The 22,822-nt window shown below is 41.8% G+C and overlaps 1 long non-coding RNA gene across 1 annotated transcript; it reads left to right on the plus strand.

Moving 5' to 3' along the window:
* Nucleotides 1-1,357: 1,357 nt before the first annotated feature.
* LOC136389533 (uncharacterized) lies at nucleotides 1,358-22,440 on the plus strand. The gene is made up of 4 exons (XR_010748310.1): nucleotides 1,358-1,735; nucleotides 21,293-21,419; nucleotides 21,608-21,734; nucleotides 22,048-22,440. It is a non-coding gene; the product is annotated as an uncharacterized lncRNA (long non-coding RNA).
* Nucleotides 22,441-22,822: the final 382 nt, after the last annotated feature.

Genomic DNA, 22,822 nt, shown 5'->3' on the forward strand with positions numbered 1-22,822 from the left:
AAATGATATAATATATCTAGAACAGTAGATATGATCATCATTTTTGATTAAAGGTGTACATGATCAACATCAAGCTTCTAGACCCTTCCCTAAGTAAAATTATTCTCTGCTTAAGTTATTTGTGATTATGAGTTTATCTTGTCAGAAGAACAGTTGGATGTTATTAATGTGGAAAAGACTTCCTGATGTACAGTTTGATTAGCTAATCAGAACATTTAAAGATAATAGGAGTATTTAGAATTTATAAGAGTCAATGCCTTCAAAGACAGCAGTTAAAAAAAAATACAAAAGTGTCCCTCAAGCCTTTCCATCTTCTCCGACACAGAGAACTGCTTGCACGTACTCTTGGTGACTGTCCCAGGCATAAAAAGTCAAGCAACAGAAAACATCATAAAAATATCACACCCTCATATGGCACATGTATATAATTTTTTTGTAATTACAAAGATTATATAACTTGTACTTATAGAATACTTGCTTCTGTTTATTCCTCCTTTGCAATCATGTCTTTATCACTTGTATATACTAACAATATGTCTTGTATTTAGTAAGTTATCAACTGCAATTTTCTTGCTGAATAAAATAAGTGAGTGAATAAGTACATAAAGGCGTACAGAAATGAATATCCTTTAAGGCCACCCCCGGATATGCTTCCTGTTAACAGAAACCAAACTACTTGCCTCCATGTCTTAGTGACTAATGAAAACAGCTTTCTCCTGTCTCCACTGAAGCCAGGAAAAACTCTTCTGTATTTACTCAAACTTGTGTAACCCCATCTCTTACTGCTTGATAACCTACCAACCTGCTGAGGAGTGCTAGTAATATAAAGTATCACTCTTTCAGTTTAGTGATGGTTTTCAACTGTGTTTTGAGGAGTATGGGGTTTTGACGATGCTCAGAAGCCAACGTGGGCCGAAATCTAACCCAGAAAAAGTGACGAGAAGGGGGCATCACCTCATCTCCTTTGAGAGAGTAGTTCTGCTTTGATCTGTTTTATAGAGTGAGGACCCGGTGTAAGAGTCTGCTTGAGATATAGGATACACCACTTAAAAGGTTTAAGCCTGAGTTCATGATGATACAAAGTATTAAATAGAAAGATTTACCCTCTGAAGCCAAGGAAGGAAGACAGGCTTGAATTCTCCTCACATCCAGGCTAATTTGTGAGTCATCAAAGGAAAACATATTACAAGGTAGTGTTGAGAGATAATTCTGGCATTTCAGGATGCCTCCAGAGCAAAGAGCATGGATAGCTTTGTTTCAAGATGTTTGTAAGGCTGCTCCAGGCAGGGAGCAGATTTGCTTATTCTCCAGGATAATAAAGGCAGTTCCCCTCCTTCCTTGGAGATGATCCAGGGTAATAAAGATAATATCTTCCTCTGAGTCAGGAGGCAGATTTGTTTTCTGATCAGGATAGTCGAGATAATGTCTCTCTGCAGGGGTAGATGAACAGGTTTACTAGTAGCTCCTTTAATAGACTGGTGTTTTCTTAAACTGGAGGTTCCTTACTTGGACACCGTGTGCAGGATCTTTCAGCACTGACTTCTGCATCGCTGTCAGGGAAATGGAGGGGCAAGAGGAATCAATGTGCGCAGGAAGCTCATGCTGTTTGCAGTGGCTTGTGTAATAAACAGTACAAGTTCACGTGGGCTAATTGTCTCCTTAGCGGCTGCAGCTATGGAAGTTTGGCAAACTGACCTAGCAGCTGCTGTTTAGGATCTGCTTGGCTGCTTAACAGGTACGTCCTTTACCTCTTTCTACTATTTTGACCGAGAGTACCTTACCTGAAAATATAAATTCCCACTCTTACTTATGCTTCTTCCTTTACTGGAGAGCCCTGAGTCATGTGATAGAATTTAGTGAGAGTACTTACAACACTTGGATATTCATCATGACATTTAAGTTAATATATACCCTATGGACAGCTATGTTCAACATTCAACTATTGTTAATACTTCTCTTCTATCTTAAGGAGTATTAAAAAAAACCCCTATCCACCAAAGTAAATATTTTGGATTTGAAATCTCGGTTAACTAATAACAATGTTTTTGAACTTTTACTGCACACATGAATCACCTGGACAGCTTATTGCAAAAGCAGATTACTGGGTCCATTCCCAGGAAACAGTTAGTGATCTGGAGAGCCAAGTGGCCTGCTAATAAGAAGATCTCAGCTGATTCTGATCTTGCTGGAAAGGGTCATACTTTAAGAGACAAGATCTTAAAAGATACAACAGTGTCCTTTTAAGTAAAAAGTAAAAGTGGATGAAATCCACAATTTCCCTCAAACCCTAAAGGTTTGATTGGTAAAGAGGATGTTCACATTTTGATACATTGACTCAGCACATCACCCCTACTTCAGTTTTAAAATACAGAAACCACTTCAGGGGTTCCTTTGTAAAGTCTTCAGTATTTTTTTTTTTTCTTTTAAGTGAGAGGAGGGGAGATAGACAGACTCAAGCATGCGCCTCTACTGACATCCACCCGGCAAACTCTGTCTGGGGCCGATGCTCAAACCAATTGAGCCATTGGCTATGAGATGGGAAGAGTGAGAGAAGGGAGAGAGGGAGGGGAAGGGGAGATGTAAAGCCAGGAGGCACGGCCAGGGCCACCATCACAGCCGCCCGGCCCATGCAGGTTCACATTGGATTCGGACAGTCGGTAAAGAAACAACGGAGCCAAAAACTGATGGGCTGTCATCTTTAATCCTAGTTTGCACCCGGCGGGCAAGTAAAAACACACACTGGGCTCCAAGGCCCACTCACATTCAGTGCTCACAAAGCCACTGACTTATCCGAGTTTCCTAGAATCAAAGGTTTCTAGCTCACCAGTTTTATTCTCCTCAGTTCCCCATCTCCTTCCTTATCCCAGATATAAACTCTGCAAAAACTGGCATCTCACTCAGCACTCCGCCATCTTGGCTGCTTCTCCTGGCCACATGGCCTCTTTCTGCTCTCTGCTCTGCTCCCTCTGCTCTCTCATGCTAATCATCCCAGGAACCAAGAGAGTAAGCTCTCGTTCTGCCCCCATTTTATAGTGTAGCTTCATAACCTTTAACCCAATATACAATAGGGAATTCTCTAATACAAAGTCACTTCTCTGAGGCATGATTGGATTGTACCACCCCACATCAAAAAGGGTAGAAAAGGCTTAATCCCAAAACCAAGCCCCAGGCTACAAGGATTCTGCCTGCCTTTAGCCCACCCCAACACACATTAATATCACCTGGGCGACGGCCTCCTCATGTTATCTTTAACAAAGTGAGCATAATACATTTTATCTGCCCAACAGGAGAGAAGTAGACGGTTGTTTCTCATGTGTGTCCTGACTTGAGATCAAACCCGGGCTGTCTACACGCTAGGCTGACACTCTATCCACTGAGCCTACTGGCCAGGGTCCAGTATTTTTTTTCAACAATAATAGATACTACTGACACAACTGTTCCGGAAGTTATTCACCCCAGCATCATGTCATTCTTTAGCATAATATCTTAGAAAAGAAATCTTTTTTAAAAATTGAAATAATTTTTTATTCAATTACAGTTGACATACAATATTTTGTCAGTTTCAGGTGTATACCCCAGAGATTAGGCATTTTATAACTTACTAAGTGATCATTCCAATAAATCTAGTATCCAGCTAACACCATGCATAGTTATTAGAATATTATTGACTATTCCCTATGTTGTCCTTCATATTCCCTGAGTATTCGGAAACTACCGATATCTACTTCTTAATCCGTTCACCTTTTCACCCATCCCTCCAACCCTCTCCCGTCTGGCAACAGTCAGACTATGAGTCTATTTCTGTCCTGCTTCTTCATTTATTGTTTTTTTTATTTTTAGATTTGTTTGTTGATAGACATATATTTATTGCATTTTATCGTTCATCTTTTAAATTATTTCCCTCCTTCTTAAAGGAGATCCTATAATATTTCATGTAATACTAGTTTGGTGGTGATGAACTGTTGGTCAAATAAGTTTGTAGATAATGATGTATATAGGTTTGCTCGCTTATAGTTTGTATTGGGTGTGGGGGGACAGGTTGAAAGACGGTGGGGTCGTTATAGCCTGAGGCTTAGTTTTAAGACTAAGCTTTTCCCCACAGAGCTTGCTGAGGCCTGATGCTGCTTGTTTGAGAGACTTCTGTAAAGTCTGAAGTGTGAGCCAACATAGGCCATTTGTATGGAAAAGCCACTGGAAACAGCTTGGGTGGGCCTGAAAATTTGATGGGCAGGGTCTCAGGGAATCAGCAGGGCAGGGCAAACAGTGATAGCCAGATTGCTGGAGACTCAGATATGGCTCTTGCCTGAAGCTCTATGAGGGAAGGGCTCAGAAAAGGAACAACGTCCTCGGCCAGTACTTTTGTCTGAGAGAAAGCTGTCCCCCATAGCTTTCTGTCTGATGCTGGACAATTCAGTTCCTCCTCGTCTGTCTCTGGTGCCTTTCAATCTGCCATCCCAGCACCGGAGCTCTAGTGAGTGAGTCCTAGTAAATCTGTGCACGGGCCCTTGAAGAGAAACTGCCCTGGACTCCAGCAGCCTTTGTCTCACTCAGCTCTAATCCTGCTGGTTTTTACAGCCAGAAGTTATGAGGATTTCTCTTCCTGGCACTGGAAACCAGACTGGGGAGCCTAGTGTGTGGCTGGGACCCCTCACTCTTCAGGGAAGACCAATGCAGCCAAGATATCCCCTTGATTTTTATCTGCCCCACATGGGTGTGGGACCAGCTCTTTCTATGTCTTCATCCCTCCCTCTAGTCTCGATGTGGTTCTTCTTTATATCCCTAGTTGTAGGATTTCTGTTCAGCCGATTTCAGGGGGTTCTGAATGATGGTGGTTCTGTAGTTTAGTTGTAATTTTGATGTGGTTGTGGGAGGTTGCAAGTATCATATTTACCTACGCCACCATCTTGACCGGAGGTGGACAGTAAATCTTTTAATATGTGCGTTGGTGTAGAATGCAGGTTTGCAGTGCCAACTGGAAGGTAGACGAAGGCTGTCTACCTGCCAAAAGACTGAAAGTTCTCCTGTAAAGCTTTCTAGTTCCTTCATTAGATTCTGTCAATTAGCTTTCACATCAGGGCAGCCTTCTGGAATTTTCTATGTCGGCTGATACTCATTTATTTTACAGTTGGCTTGTAATACATGAATTAATTTTAACATCTATTTTGTTAACCCCGATTGTGTCTTAACTTTGGCTGTGTGTTAATGGGCTAAATTGTGTCCTCCCCTCCCCCCTGACCATATTCATATGTTGAAGCCCCGACCCCTGGTACCTCAGAATGTGACTGTATTTGGAGATAAAGTCTTTAAAGAGGTAACTAAATTAAAATGAAATCCTTAGCGTAGACCCTCTTCCCATATGAGCAGAGGAAATTTGGACACAGGTATATAAGGAGACCATATGAAGACAGGAAGGAGACAGCCATCTGCTAGTCAAGGAGAGAGGCCTTAGAAGAAAACAATGCCTGCTTATACCCTGATCTCTGCCTTCTAGCCTTCAGAACTGTGAGAAAATAAATTTCTGTTGTTTAAGCCACCGGTCTGTGGTTCTTTGTTGCAGCTGCCCTAACAAATAAATACATTGTGTTTTCCGTAAGGGGCTCTTAAGGCAGGTGCCTCCTACAGTGGAATCCATTTGCTTGCATTCCTTCTGCTAGTGTTAGAGGGCATCTTCAGTGGGTCAAACATTAGACGGTATCAATTTATACTGAGTCTTGTGTTACTGTACTCATTAAGCTTTTTAAGATAGTACTTAAGAATCCCAGCATTAAGCAACAGAATTACAGTGCTAGATTGTCTCAATGGGTATTATAGTCAAACCAAGGGATCTAGGTGGCAGACAAACTTTATTTACTTGTTCAATAACTATTTTTTTGGCTTCCTACCACATGCCAACAATTGTATTATATATTCTAGGTACTGGGGACATATAAATTGGAACTAAACAAAATTCAGGCTTCATGAAACTTACAGTTAGCATGTGGTATGTGTATGTGCAAAATATATACCCTTAAATTTAAATCTAATATGCTATGTGGGAATGAAGCAGAATAAGGGGAAACAAAGGCTGGGCTTGTGTCTGGAGCCTGGGAACGGGGATGTTATTTTATAAAAGGTGGTCAGAAGGGTCTCTCTGAAATGGTAACACTGACGCAGAGTCTGCATGAAGTGAAGGATGCACGCATGCAGAGATGTGCCCCCTCCCCCAGATCTCCCTCCAAAGAGGGACCTTCTGCCCTAATTGTCAGAGATCTGTTATCAGCGAACCTTCAGCATAAACTTTCAGGGATTGCCTCAGCTGCAAAAGCTGCTCTCTTGAGGGTGTGTCTTCCTGCAGGCAGCCCGTGTCCAGCTGGGTGCAAAGAAGCTCAGACAGGACCTGCCTGACAGAGTCCAGGGCAAGCTGGGGGCTGTTGAAAGCTTTGTTGCTTCCTTTCCCAGACTTCCAAGGCTGAATCCAAGAATACCCCTCATAGCATCCTATGTTCAGAAGTCTGTTTCAGAGTGGGTGTTTTGGAGAACCTGGTCAGGACATCTAAGGAAGAACATTTCCTTGCAGAAGAAACAGTAAGTCCAAAGACCCTCAAACTACAGCCCATATGGTAATGACATGGCTGTACAAAAAAGGACAGAACAAATCTTCCTTGCTTTTGTGTGGACATCTCAGAGAGACCAGGCAGAGGTAATACAGAGCTGGCCAAGGAAGGAACTTCCTGTGTGGGGCAGTCAAAAACATTTTAGGTAGGAGGAAATAAAAAAAGGAGACATAGAAATGGAGCTGGTTTGATTTTGAATTAAAATGTGAATCTAGCAGGCTTGTTTGAGACTTCTAGGATTCTGAGGCCAGGGATTTCTCTCACTGACGAATTGTCAGGGTATTCCCCAATCTCAGGAACGTGCTGAACCATTTTTCAAGCCCAGTCCCGTGTCTTCACTTCAACTCTCCATGAGTCTCTTCCTCCTCCTTCTTCTCTTTTTTGAATACAATCCTTTTATACATCTTTATTTCCATGTTTAAGGCTTTCAGAGGGAAGAAAAACAGTTTAGTATAGGCTAGGATACTAACTGATCTATCAGGTCTTCAAAAATGCTGTTAATTACAGATTTTGGAAGTTAATCATAGAAAACAGCAGTACCCCTCAACCTAATCCCTCCCAAATAGCAACATACTTGAAACAAGCTCAAGGAGAAGATGATAAAAAGAACCCAATTTTCTCTTCTTTTTCATTCTTTTTCTTTTGTGTGTGTGTGTGTGACAGATATATAGAGAGAGACAGATATGGACAGATAGACAGGAAGGGAGAGAGATGAGAAGCATCAATTCTTTGTTGTGGTACCTTAGTTGTTCATTGATTACTTTCTCATATGTGCCTTGACTTAGGGGCTACACAGAGCGAGCGACCCCTTGCTCAAGCCAGTGACCTTAAGCTTCAAGCCAGCAACTTTGGGCTCAAGCCAGCTGCCATGGGGTCATGTCTATGATCCCAAGCTCAAGCCAGAGACCTCGCGCTCAAGCTGGATGAGCCTTTGCTCAAGTAGCAACTTCGGGTTTTTTTTTTTTGGTTTTTTTTTGTATTTTTCTGAAGTTGGAAACAGGGAGGTAGTCAGACAGACTCCCACATGCACCCAACCGGGATCCACCCGGCATGCCCACCAGGGGGCGATGCTCTGCCCATCTGGGGCGTCGCTCTGTTGCAACCAGAGCCATTCTAGCGCCTGAGGCAGAGGCCATAGAGCCATCCTCAGCGCTCGGGCCAATTTTGCTCCAATGGAGCCTCGGCTGCAGGAGGGGAAGAGAGAGCCAGAGAGGAAGGAGAGGGGGAGGGGTGGAGAAGCAATTGGGTACTTTTCCTGTGTGCCCTGGCTAGGAATCAAACCCGGGACTCCTGCACGCCAGGCCAATGCTCTACCACTGAGCCAACCAGCCAGGGCTAACTTCGGGGATTTGAACCTGGGTCCTCTGCATGCCAGTCCAATCTCTCTATTCACTATGCCACCACCTGTTCAGGCAGAACCCAATTTTCTTTTATTTATTTATTTATTTATTTATTTATTTATTTATTTCAGGGACAGAGAGAGAGTCAGAGAGAGGGATAAACAATGACAGACAGACAAGAACAGAGAGAGATGAGAAGCATCAATCATCAGTTTTTCGTTGTGACACCTTAGTTGTTCATTGATTGCTTTCTTATATGTGCCTTGACTGCGGGCCTTCAGCAAACTGAGTAACCCCTTGCTCGAGCCAGTGTCCTTGGGTCCAAGCTGGTGAGCTTTTTTGCTCAAACCAGATGAGCCCGTGCTCAAGCTGGCAACCTCAGGATCTCGAACCTGAGTCCTCCGCATCCCAGTCTGACGCTCTATCCACTGCGCCACTGACTGGTCAGGCCCCAATTTTCTTTACCTCAGAAAATATTTCAAAACTGTCCTTTTATGTACACATAACATAGGGAAGAAAAGACATATGAATTAAATTTATATAACTAAACAAAACCCCATAATATGTGGTCTGATTTTTAAATCATTATTACTATTTGTTGCACTTAAGTCTGTATCAGGGTGTCCAGTTCATTAACAAATAAACACCTTAACTGTTTACTCAAGACTGTGTTAGATTTTTGCAATTCCCTGTGAGGGAATAAATTTAAACTCTTGATTATGTAGAGTAAATGAACTCTGATCATTTGTGTGACCGGACTGAGACACCCATGGGGGTGGTAAGGCAGCACTGCTGGTTCCAGATTATTTTTGGCCTTTTTTTTCTGAGAACAAATTTTTTTTTTTCTGCTTACTTCTTACAACCTCACAAGGATCTGCATCACAACCTGTTTAGAATTGATAATGAAAATTTAAGATTTCTTCAGAATCAAAACAGGTCCGCCTGACCTGTGGGGGCGCAGTGGATAAAGCGTCAACCTGGAAATGCTGAGGTCACTGGTTCGAAACCCTGGGCTTGCCTGGTCAAGGCACATATGGGAGTTGATGTTTCCAGCTCCTCCCCCTTCTCTCTCTCTGTTTCTCTCTCTCCCTCTCTCTCTCCTCTCTAAAAATGAATAAATAAAATTAAACAAACAAACAAATAAACAAAAAAAAAACAAACCCAGGTCCTAGGGCCCATCGTGTTGTCAGGGAAAACAGTAGAGAAAGATGAAGTTGATCTCCAGAACATTTTCATCACCCTCAGAAGAAATCCGACCTGTGATCCGTTGTTCCCCATCGCCCCTCCTCCATTCCCTGACAACCACTTACCTACTATTTTTCACTATGGATTTGTCTATTACCTCCTATAATTTGAAGTCTCACCCTGGCTGGGTAGCTCAGTTGGTTGGAGCATTGTTCTCATGTGCCAAGTTTATGGGTTTGAAACCCAGTTGGGGCATATACAGGAATTAACCAACGAGTGCATGAATAGATGGAACAACAAATTGATCTTTCTCTCTTCCTCTCTCTCTAAAAACAATCAATAATAATAATAATAATAATAATAATAAAAAACCATTAAAAAAAGAAAGAAATTGGCCCTGGCTGGTTGGCTCAGCGGTAGAGCGTCAGCCTGGCATGCGGGGGACCCAGGTTCGATTCCCAGCCGGGGCACATAGGAGAGGCGCCCATTTGCTTCTCCACCCCACCCTCCTTCCTCTCTGTCTCTCTCTTCCCCTCCCGCAGCCAAGGCTCCATTGGAGCAAGGATGGCCCGGGTGCTGGGGATGGCTCCTTGGCCTCTGCCCCAGGCACTGGAGTGGCTCTGGTCACAACGGAGCGACGCCCCGGAGGGGCAGAGCATCGCCCCCTGGTGGGCAGAGCGTCACCCCTGGTAGGCGTGCCAGGTGGATCCCGGTCAGGCGCATGCGAGAGTCTGTCTGACTGTCTCTCCCCATTTCCAGCTTCAGAAAAATGCAGGAAAAAAAAAAAAAGAAAGAAATCTATTTTTAGCATATTACTTTACTAACCTTTTAAAATTCTTCCCCTTTGCTCTAAATAGCCATTTTAATAGAAATTAAATGGCTGTCTGCTAAGCTGAAACTCTTCTAATTTAGGGAGGTTCAGTGAAGAGCCATGCATTTAACTCCATAAATCCTTACAGTGAAAGATATAGAGAGCTCCATGTTTAGTTTTTCCTCTTACTGTGATTTCCCTTTAATATAAATCCAAATCAAGAATACAGGTTAGGCCTGACCAGGCGGTGGCGCAGTGGATACAGCATCGGATGTGGATGCAGAAGGACCCAGATTCAAGACCCCGAAGTTGCCAGCTTGAGCGTGGGCTCATCTGGTTTGAGCAAGGCTCACCAGCTTGGACCCAAGGTCAATGGCTCGAGCAAGGGGTCACTCGGTCTGCTGTAGCCCCACGGTCAAGGCACATATGAGAGAGCAATCAATGAACAACTAAGGTGTCACAACGAAAAACTGATGATTGATGCTTCTCATCTCTCTCCGTTCCTGTCTGTCTGTCCCTATCTATCCATCTCTCTGATTCTTTCTCTGTCTCTGTTAAAAAAAAAAAAAAGAATACAGATTAGTAAAGAAAGGGAAAGAAATTATGGGAATATGGGAAGCACAGAGAGGAGAAGAGGAAGTAAGTGGAGGAGGAGAAAATGACAGTATCATTAAGGACAGAAAGTTTTATTGCAGAAACTAAAGAAACCTCCACTGATAGGTTCTAAAACCACCAACCAAACAAAAAACCATGCTCCTCCACCCCAAAGGAACAAAAAACGGAAGCAGAACTGAATTTACATGATGACAGAGCATATTTCAAAGAAACCTTGCATTTCCATGTTCAACTCTAATTCCTTTCAGTAAGGCATCTGATGAGGGTGTATGTTCGAAATGCTTTATTCGCCCACAAGGAAAGAAAATACTGTTTCATCATTTTGAGGGAAATAAGAACATCCTTTTACTCTTTTATAAAATTTAATAGATTTTTTTTACATGAGAACAACAACAAAAGAACTTGATTAAAAGTGATGAGTTTTTATTGTATTGTACAAAGGTAATTTGAGATTAACTAGGAACAGACTACATAACACCAGGGTACTAGAACAGCATGTAACTAAGAGAAGTCTACTGCCTGTCTTTTCAAGCTTAAGAGACTTTGGTTTGTTTTATTTCTTCAAGGAAGATTAACTGAAATTCTATGTATTAAACTTTAAATAAAAAATAGCATTCCTTTTGCAAATTGTGGCTAAGAAATGTTGCTTCTAACAGTTTTGACATTGCAAAACAATATATTAAATGTTAGAAACAAACAGACAAAACACAACTTATTTTCCATACTTCTAGCTTGACTGCTACAAAGGGTTTCAATTAAAAGCCATTGCTTCAGAGTAAAGCTGCCTATTTTAGATTAAGGTGGCAATGACTAACATACGAAAGGTAGGAGAAGAAAATTGAAGATTTACAGAAGAATGCTAAAAAGGCATTTATGGTGGATTAAAGATGGTGGCAAATTCTTCGAGCCTCCTTTTGTAGAAAGATGCAATCTACTGAATGTGAGCTGGTCTTAGTGGTTTTCCTGAGCAGCAGAGTGTTGTGCCAGTGACGCTGTGAGACTTCCCAGGCTAAGGTCGGAAGTCTTGCAGCTTCCTGCTTGATCTCTTGGAATGTTTGCTCTCCACACTCTTCAGATTCTCACTATCTTAAGAGACTGCTTCTTGGATTTCCATGGCCACGCAGTGAGAAGACCCAGCCTCACAGCGACAGCTGACCTCTCAGTTGACAGCCAGCACCAACTGCCGGCTGCCCTGGACATCCAGTCTAACGGAGCCTTCAAATAATTGCATTTCAGCCAATATCTGAGGGACTCCAAGGAGAAGCGCCTACTTGAGCCCTTCCTGAATTATGACACCTCACATTGTAAGCAAATAAAATGGTTGTTTTTCTAAAAAATGTTGGGGTGATTTGTTCTGCGATGAGTTAACCAAACAGCCCTTGTTTTGTCAGACTGCTCCAGCGACTTCTGCCACATCAGGCCTTCTACGACATGATGAGGCTGTTGGATTGCCAGTGGAACCCGGTCTGGAAACTTGGAACAAACAAGTCATATAATTATGACATAGTACTATAACACCAAGATGAACTTTTAATGATTTTGTTGCTTAGTGAAGAATCTGCTTAAGCCTCCATCTCTTATGCATGTAAAGAAAAAAATTCTAAAGACTAGTGTCCTCTGTCTCAACTCCATCATTGATCTGAAAGATGTTAGAGTGAAGGCGTCAGTATTCTACTTGCTTGAACTTTGCTCCAGACTGGTGCATTCCCTCTTCCTGGGAAGAACTGTCCTTGATTACAGCATTCCGCGGTCTGTCAGGATTTCAACACTCCCTGCTCATAGTTGTTTTTAGGGCAGACTGTCCTGAGCACGACCTGCTGGCATCACAACCTGTGTGTGACTACGTGCTGACCTGCTCAAAATATTCTCTGACTTAGTCCGGCTTGTCTGTGGTGCTGCTGTTCTTCCTCCGCCTCCTCCTCCTTCTTGTCTAATCAGTGCTTGAGGGATTTCTATAACTACCATTAGCCCAAATGTTAGAAATGTGTTTCTGCTTAATCAGTCAAATCCCTGTCCCATCTGGAATATTCTATATATCAAGTTTGAAGCATATTTCAGTCCTTATTTCCACATAGTTCTGCATTGGTCTAGTATAGGAGACAAAATTCACCATCAACCTGTTTGAAATACTCAATTGTATAAATGTCCTATTTTTTTGTTTTATCATTAAGTTATTGAGTTTTACCAGCCTCCCCAAATCTATACCAATCACTTCTCCATGAGGTGTAATCTCTGTTGGATGACAGGAATGTTGGGATCCTGGGGCCAGACATGGGGGACAGTCAAATGTCATTTTTTTTTCTTTTTTTAAATTAAAGTATAGTTGACATACTATATCATGTTAGTTTTAGATGTACAACATAGTGATTTGGACATTTTTGTGGGTATCATTTTTTTCTAGATTTATTTTTTTAGAGCAGAAGTTGCAAACTCAAAAGCCATTAAGTTGGGGTGGGTGATAAAGGTGGAGGTGGTGCTGTATGCCAGGCAGGACTGAGGACAGCCAGCTTTGTGCATACACTTCATAGCAGCATTACTACATACCAAATCAAACCCTTGGCACTTCAGTTCTTTTTGTTGCTATTTATTTATTTATTATGAATATATATATATATATATTCATTTTAGAGAGGAGAGGGAGAGACAGAGAGAGAGAAGGGGGGAGGAGCTGGAAGCATCAACTCCCATATGTGCCTTGACCAGGCAAGCCCAGGATTTCGAACTGGCGACCTCAGCATTTCCAGGTTGACGCTTTATCCACTGCGCCACCACAGGTCAGGCTGCTATTTATTTTTTAATGAAATTTTTTTACTCATTTTAGAAAGGAGAGAGAGAGAGAGATAAAGAGAGTAGGAGAGAGAAGAGGAGAGGAACAGGAACCATCAACTCCCATATGTACCTTGACCAGGCAAGCCCAGAGTTTCGAACCCATTACCAGCATTCCAGGTTGACGCTGTATCCACTGCACCACCACAGGTCAAGCAATTGCTATTTATGTTTATTTCATATTACTTTATTTTTTCTTAAAGAGCTCATAGATCTTATAATGGATTGTTTTATAATAATGTTTTAATGTGAATGCCTTCAACTTATAATCCACTTTTCATATTATACCTGCGGAAATAATTTTTTACTTCCACAAAAAACAAACAAACAACTTTTGTCTCATTTCTTATAAAATCTGTGAGGATGTCTATCTTTGATTTTCTATTAGTATACTACGAATGCATAAAAAACCATTTTTCTATTATAAGAAAGTCAATGCAAATATAATGATAATTTAAGTGTAATAATAAGTAAGGATTCACATTTGGTTTGTGTACTAGTGAGAAAGCAGAGAGTGGTGATTACTGGGTTGAACTGCAAAGGGAGGCAGCACCTGAAGGGGACACTGTTCCTCAGCTCCAGCTGTGGGTCAGGTGGGAATGCCAGAATGTGGGCCAAGCTTTGCAAGATCTTCTGCTTTTTCATGAAAAACGGCATTAGGATAAAAATCCTCTGATTTCTAAATATTGGCAACCAAATCAAATTATAAACAAAGCAGTGGGTCAAACAAAACACTGCAGGCAATCCATGGCTTAAAGTCTGTCCATTGGGGATCCTGGTTTCAGAGAATGTGTCTACATCTGAATCTGGAGGGTTATGAGGTAGGATTGTAGTTCCTAGCTATTTTATTTATTTATATTTAGGGGGTGAGAGACATTGATTTGTTGTTCCTTTTATTTATACAGTCATCAGTTGATTCTTATTTATTTATTTTTATTTTTTCACAGAGACAGAGAGAGAGATGGACAGATAGGAACAGACAGGAAGGGAGAGAGATGAGAAGCATAAATTCTTTTTTTTTGTATTTTTCTGAAGTTGGAAATGGGGAGGCAGTTGACAGATTCCCGCATGTGCCCGACCAGGATCCACTAGGCACGCCCACCAGGGGCGATGCTCTGTTGCAACCAGAGCCATTCTAGCGCCTGAGGCAGAGGCCATAGAGCCATCCTCAGCACCCGGGCCATCTTTGCTCTGATGGAGCCTTGGCTGTGGGAGGGGAAGAGAGAGACAGAGAGGAAGGAGAGGGAGAGGGGTGGAGAAGCAGATAGGTGCTTCTCCTGTGTGCCCTGGCCGGGAATCGAACCCGGGACTCCTGCACGCCAGGCTGACGCTCTACCACTGAGCCAACCGGCCAGGGCCGAGAAGCATCAATTCTTCATTGCAGCATCTTAGCTGTTCATTGATAGCTTTCTTTCTCATATGTGCCTTGACAGGGGGAGGGGCTACAGTAGAGTGAGTGACCCTTTGCTCAAGCCAGCGACTTTGGGCTTAAGCCAGCGACCTTCGGCTCAAGCTGGTGAGCCTGTGCTCAAGCTGGATGAACCTGCGCTCAAAGCGGTGACCTTGGGATTTCGAACCTGGGTCCTCTGCAACCCAATTCGATGCTCTATCCACTGTGCAACTGCCTGGTCAGGCTCATTGGTTGATTCTTATATATGCCCTGACCTGGGATCCAACCTGCAACCTTGGTGTGTTGGGACGACGCTCTAACCAACTGAGCTACCTGGCCAGGACCAGTTTCTGCCTTTATGACCCATATTACTATTTGTAGCTAACACTGAGAAAGTATAACAAGGACTATTTTTTTTTAGAGACAGGATGAGCCTGAAATAGGGAAGAGACATTGTAAGAAGGATTGTGTGGAACAAATGCAATATAGCATAGACATATGGAAGTAAACCAAATAATGATCACCTGGACCTCAGTCTGGATGACAGCAGGGACTCTTTTCTTAACCACCACATTGGCCAAGGGCTACTTCATCTGTGTCATGGTGACGAGGAAGTGAAAATTGATATCAAATCTGCTGAGATCTATTTCCCCCTCATAATTATATATGTATATATGTATATATTGTATATATGTATGTATGTGGTTGAGGCAGGTGAGCAGGCCTGGGCAGCTGAGATGTTGGTCTAGGTCTGAACTTTAGCATGGGCTGGAGTTGAGAGTGGATCAGTAAGAGACTTTCTAACGGAAACAGCCTCTTGTGGCATTCCCTGTATTGAGTCTAGGACATCATGTCTAATTTCCTTTCCATAAGAGAATAGCTAGTTGGTGGACTTTTCCCTGGCTGAAATGGGAGGCCTTGTCCCATTCTTCACTACACTCTGATCGGTAGAAATGACAAAGCTTTTAAAGGCTAGCCTGGAGTTGAGTGTCATTTTTTTTAAGGAGGGAGTTGCATTTTTGCCTTTACTGGTTGGTAGGATAAGATGCTTCTCCCAAAACAGTGAGTTGTAGATATGTATGTAATTTTGTACCAGTACCAGAAACCCCAGGAATTCCATAGATTGATTCTTGAATTTCTCTGCAGAACTCACAGAGATAATAGATCTGCTGATACATGAAGGTCGCAGTTGTTAAAGTAATTAAAAAACAAGGCTATTAGAGGTGGCCTGAGTGTGCAAACCAAAACCTAAGTGGTGTGCTCCTAACTACTCCTGCTTTGGCACCGCTGATTTTAATTAATTTTTGCTCAAATAAACTCTTAAACTATTTGATGTGGCCCAGTTTATCTTTTAACACACTTTGAATGCCTCTCCTAGGTCTTGATATTGAAGCACATTAAGCATCGATAAATCTAGTCCATTTTGTCCTGAGAAAACTTGGAATCTTTTTTTTTTTTTTTTTTTTTCATTTTTCTGAAGCTGGAAACGGGGAGAGACAGTCTGACAGACTCCCGCATGCGCCCGACCGGGATCCACCCGGCACGCCCACCATGGGGCGACGCTCTGCCCACCAGGGGGCGATGCTCTGCCCATCCTGGGCGTTGCCATATTGCGACCAGAGCCACTCTAGCGCCTGGGGCAGAGGCCACAGAACCATCCCCAGCGCCCGGGCCATCTTTGCTCCAATGGAGCCTTGGCTGCGGGAGGGGAAGAGAGAGACAGAGAGGAAAGTGCGGCGGAGGGGTGGAGAAGCAAATGGGCGCTTCTCCTGTGTGCCCTGGCCGGGAATCGAACCCGGGTCCTCTGCACGCTAGGCCGACGCTCTACCGCTGAGCCAACCGGCCAGGGCGAAACTTGGAATCTTGATCATATTTCCCGACCCATTCCCAACCTCCAATTTCTATTTTTGCATAAACTCAACGAAGATGTGATCAAGCCTGATCGACTCAAGTGTCGATTGAAGGTTTGGAGTTTGGGGTGGGGTTTCTTTGGAAAGGGAACTAGGATAAAGCTTTGAACACAAGGTTTGACAACATTGTGCACCATCAAAACCATAAAGGAATACAAAGATCCAAGATGTCAGAAGGTTAAAAGACAACAACAAAAACCAAAGCAATAAAACCTCAAAATGCCAAAAGACGAATCAAAAAGATTGCTCAATCTGTGGCTACAGAGGCAGGAGATGAGGTTAGGGTTTACAGATTGCAGAAATGGAAAGATGTGTATAATACTGGATCAAATTAGGGTGCGCTTCGGTTTAAGATTAAGAGTGATCCTAATCAGTAGCTTGGAACAGTGTGACAACATTTCTATTGGGCTCAGCAGGAAAATATGCAGAATAACCCTTCTTGGAATTTCAATTGTATTTAATGATGGTTTACATTACATTACTTGCTACGTTTTAGTCAAATGCAAATTTTTTCATGAATTTTTTTAAAGATAAAACCTAAAACTTCAAAGACATTTTACACTTGCTATGAGCTGCTTTGGGCTATGCCATAGCTATTCAGGGTTACATACTTACTTTTTCTCCTTTGCTATAGTAAAGAATATTTTGGTGGAAGAGTTAAAAAGCAGTCTAGAGAACATCAAAGAGTGGCCTAAGCTTGCTTTAATGGGAAAGTAGGTGCATGGTCATACGGGTTGGTCAGCTTTCTTAAAGGACGAGGGACAGAACTTGTGTATCCTTTGCAATCATTGCATCATTATATCAATTTCTGCCTCTGTTACTGACCATCATTATCAAAATTGGTATTTTTAAAACAGTGTTATAATTAGTAGGGCATGTGGTGGTGGAAGGAGACTTGATGTGGAATGGTGAACACAGAACACAATATATAGATGGTGTATTATAGAATTGTACACCTAAAATATGTATAATCTTATTAATCAATGTTACCCTGATAAATTCAATAAAAATTAATAATTAATAGGGCATGAAACCAATTGAGTGGAGTTGTTAGTCATGTTAAAAAAAACAACAACAAAATAAACTTGACTGGTGATGGCTAGTGTCGACTTGGGACACTGAGGACCCAGGTTTGAAACCCAGAGGTCACAGCCTTGAGTGTGGGCTTATCCAGCTGGAGTACAGGCTCACCGCTTGAGCGTGGGGTCACCAGTTTGAGCCCAAAGGCCGCTGGCTTGAGCAAGAGGTCACTGGCCCGGCTTGAGCCCCCCAGTCAAGGCATGTATGAGAAGCAATCAATAAACAACTAAAGTGCTGCAACTTTGAGTTGATGCTTCTCATCTCTCTCCCTTCCTGTTTCTCTCTCTCTGTCTCACTAAAATTAGTAAATAAGTGGAAAAAATTATATTTTAGTGTTATTTTGTGAAGATTTTTTTTTTTATATTTTGGTTAAGTGGGTTACAATGTAAAATGTACTTGTGATGGGTTGTGCTAAAATATTGTTACTATTCTGAATTTTTTTTAGTTCATTAAGACATTTGTAAATATTGAGGCAGGACAGTAAAAAAGCTAAGAAATCCCTTGGCAAGTAGAATGGGGAAACTGAGACAGCTTACCAAACTGGCTGGGCAATTTACAGCCAGATACAGAAGGTCACCAGGACGGAAAGCCTTGGTGCCTAGCAACGGGCATTTCCTCCTCAGGTGCATCTTGGGTCACGTCAGCTCTGTGACCTTACCTCCCTAGAGGGGCCTCAGTTAAGTGGTGGGATTCAGAGGTTCACACCAGTTCAGCAGAACTGATCCCTAATTTGTTGTTGAGGTCGGCAAACCAGTTGTTAAAATGGCACTTGTAATCAGGGTTCTCCCTCAGGTAGGTGCCTGGGCAGCCGCCCAATGTAGATATCACAAATTTACATTCCTTACTCTTTTTTAATGTTCATCTGCGCAACAGCGTATTCTAAGTGCCCGTAGTAATGTTCATTCCATCCGTAGGTGAAAAAAATTTAATGGAACTATGCTTGTAATATTTATTTATTCATTTCATAAAACTCATTATACCTTTAATGAAATACTACATTTTAATTCCTTTGTGTTTGTTACTTCAGTAAACAAACATATAATGTAAAGAGAAAAAAATGCCAAACAACCAGGGGGTGACAAGTTGTCATTGGAAATATCTTAAATGACAGTTTTATTGTTTTTTGTCAGCTATTATTTAATATTTTTTCATTAATAGTCTAAAACTCTTTCTTATAACATAGTCTAGTTTTGTGTACTTCTTTAATTGTTCTTATTTAGGTATTAAAATCATGAAATAATAAACTACCTTTTGGTATATCGTGTTTTTATACTTAAAATGGTCATTAGGGCAGAAAACCTGTTGTTAAGTTATTTGAATCCCACCACTGCCTCAGTTGTATTTCAGCTCCAGGCTCAGAAAAGCAGAAAAACCAGGTGGGCCGGGCCAGGACCAGCTGCTTTGACCAGTAACTTCCTGCTCTGGCATTGACCAGCCAGTGGAGGCTAAACGCCTGAAAGGGCACACCTGGAAAAGCTGATGAATATTCTATTGTGATCTCCCCTAAACTCCCAGCCTTTTAAAACGCTCAGAACAAAGGATCCAGCATGCACTCTCCCTCCCAGGAACATCCTACACCTTTTCCTCCCTCTTCTTCTTCCCACAGGTGTGCATCTCCTGAACTCTAATGACCCCACTAGCCTCACCCAAGCTAACCCCTGAAGCTGTCTCCATTGCCCCCTTTTCTCTGACTTCCAGTGTGGGCTCATTTCTTTCCTAGAACAACGTTAGAGAACCTAATCCGCCTCCCGTGGGCTCTCTCCTGTAGCTTCTTTTATCCTAAACCTTTCCTTGTTTCCCTGCCCCCAGCTTTAATAAACGTACTCTTAAAATCACCTGAAATCATGTTGTGAAATGTTTCCTGCATGAAGTTAAGAACCCACCCACTACTGGCTGGCCCTAGGCAGACCACTACATGTAGGCCAGGTCCCCTTTCTGGTAACAGTATCTCCTGAAATGAAAGTGGTTTTTGGTCAAGTAAATTTGACCTTTTAAACAAAGTTTAAAGGTGAAAGGTTTCCCTGGAACCACTTCCAATGTGTGTGTGGAGGCGTACCAAACCAACAAGGAATTCTTCGGTAATTCAACTCAATTTCGACACTACCTACCCGGAGACAGAATCAGGATCCACAGGAAAAGAGCTCAGCCCCACAAGACAGCCCTCAGTTTCAATTCAAACTCCAGTTGCAGGATGAGGTTGTTACCAACTGCTTCTTACCAACTGGCTACACATCGGAGGTTCCAATGACCCCCTCCAACTTGGGATGCCAATGTTGACTTGTACTTCTGAACTATTGGCTATAAATAAAAAATTCCCACAAATTCCTCCTTGGGTTGGGTTAATTTTCGAGAATGGCTCACAGAACCCAGGAAAATCCATTTACTCACTAGGTGATTAAAGGCTACAAATCAATATAGCCAGGTGAAACTTCTGTCTGTGTTGAACTTGGGGCCTGACAAGATGGCATGTGGAAACATTCTGGCCCCCCAACATGAAAGCTCTCCAAAAAGGTGAATTGTCCCTTTTGGGTTTCTGTAGAGGCTTCAATACTTGGCCATTGACAATTGATTCAAACTTCAGAAATATCTCTCCTCTCTGGGAGTTTAGAGATAGAGGTGGGGAGGGTGGAGGGGTGGGGGGCTGGAATGTGGGGCTAAGACTGTCAACTATCTAAGGAAAGGTTGACTGTCTTGGTGATTAGCCCTCATCCTCAGGTGCTTTCTGAAAGTCACTTTATTAACATAACAAAAGACACCTTTATCACTATCCACATTTAGGAAATTCCAAGGGGTTTGGGAGCTGCGAGCTGCGAACTATGAATGAATCATCCGAATGATCAAATGTATATATTTCCTATAAATCACAGTATCAAAAAGGCCTTTTAATATTTTAACTAAGTATGTTAGAGATGAAGTTTTTAATATTTCCCCAACTTATTTGACATAGTATTTCATGAAACTAGTGTAATGTGGAACATGGGATAGTTGGTAAAATGAATTAAATCCTCATTCCATTATGTTGGTTTAGTGATTCTCTGTTAACTGTTGTGTTATCTTCAACAAATTCCTAAGTAAAGATCCCCTCACGTATTGTTATCTGGATTAGAAGGGCTGAGTCTGAACTACAAGATTTTGGTATTTAGAGTTAATACATCAGGTAACCAACCATCCTGCCTATAGAATTCTCTCTTCATAGTACTTATTTCTATCTAACGTGCTACAAGCTAGTCAGGATGCTCCTACTAAGCATGACTACAAAGTGATCATAGTCTACAGTGATATTTCTACTCTCCTGCCGCCCCCAGAACAAATAAGCCTTATTTCATTTTCAAGGTTATCAGAACAAGAAAACATGGGGAAATAATACTCTAGTAAGCCACGAGACGCTACAATATCTAGAATCTTTACATCTTTATTTTTTTCAGGTTAAAATAAAAATATGTATTTATATATCTCCTAAAAAATATAAAGAAGTTGTGTTTTCAACAGGTATTTTTTATTTTAAAAATTAAATTATTTATTCATTTATTGATTGATTTTAGTGAGAGATGAAAGGAGAGAGACAGGAGCATGGATCTGTTCCTGTATGTGCCCTGATTGGCGATTGAACTGGCAACCTCTTTGCTTCGGGATGATACTCTAACCAACCAAGCTATACAGCCTGGGCAGGTAATTTTCTTAATACAGTGTGTAGCTCTCTCTCAGATCTTAAATATTGGTGTCTGGTCCACAGTCTTTTCTGGGCCTTTGATCTTTAATTTCTAATGGGGATGCTTATGGCATTGCCTCCTAACAACTGAGTTGGCTTTTAGTAAGATTATGTAGAATTCTTCCTGCCTACTCACCTCCCTTCTCAGCCTCAAAGCCTAAGGATGCAACCAAAGCAGAACAACAACAGCCTTTACTTCCCTCATACTGGAGCACACCGAGATCCTGGATCTGCTGCTGGCATCGGGACTATTCCCTCTGGGGACTTTCTCACACGTACGTTAATAAAGTCATTACAAGTAGTAATACTAGGGCAAACCGAACACCCTATAATAACACCAACTTAAAGAAGAACAACATCACATTTATAGTATAGTCCTAACTGAGGATTATTTTTTGGAATTTTGTTTATAAAAACAGTATCCCTGATTGTTATGGACTGAATTGTCTTTTTCCCACCCCACCCAAATTCATGTGTTGAATCCCTAACCAGCAATATGAATGTATGTGGCGATTAGAGCTTTTATATTTTACCTTACTTAAATTAAGGTAAAAATGAAGTCATAATTGTGGGGCCCTAATCCAACAGAACTGCTGTTCTTACAAGAAGAGGAAGAGATACTAAGGAGGTGTGCAGGCACAAAAGAAAGGCCATGTGAGGTCACAAGGAGAAGCCAGCCATCGGCAAGCCACAGTGAGAGGCTTCAAGAGAAGTGAAACCCGTTGATATGTTGATCTTAGCCTTCAAAACTGTGAGAAAATGCATTTCTGTTGCTGAAGCCACTCCATTCGCGTATTTTCTTATGGCAGCCCTAGTAAACCAATACGCTGTGCTTCCTTTGTGCTGTGAGTCCTGGGGAATTCAGAATCAAAAGTGCATTTCATAGTGACAATACTGTTGTTTCTCATAGTTCACATATTTTTAGTCTTTTTTTTTTGTGACCCAGACTTTTAAAAATTTCAATTGTGTTTGCTTCTTATTTGTTCCATTGTTTAGGGCCTCAAGGCCTTTTTGTAGAAAAGAACCAGGGTACAAAGAAATAAATAACAATTTAAATAAATTCTATAGTTCCAGGTTCTTCTCCAACTTTTCAAATGGGCCTTGTTAGTCTCTTGTGCTGGTCCCTTTTCATTTCCTAGACCAGGGGTTGGAACCTATGGCTCGTGAGCCAGATGTGGCTCTTTTGATGGCTGCATCTGGCTCGCAGACAAATCTTTAATAAAAAAATAATAATGTTAAAAATATAAAACATTGTTATGTATTACAATCCATTCATTTCCTACTGCTCATGTTCATGGTTGTGTGTGGCTGAAGCCAATCACAGCTGTCCTCCGGGACACCACCAAATTTTTATTGGATAATG

Source organism: Saccopteryx leptura, chromosome 1, assembly GCF_036850995.1.
Source record: "Saccopteryx leptura isolate mSacLep1 chromosome 1, mSacLep1_pri_phased_curated, whole genome shotgun sequence".
NCBI classification, from domain to species: Eukaryota; Metazoa; Chordata; class Mammalia; order Chiroptera; family Emballonuridae; genus Saccopteryx; species Saccopteryx leptura.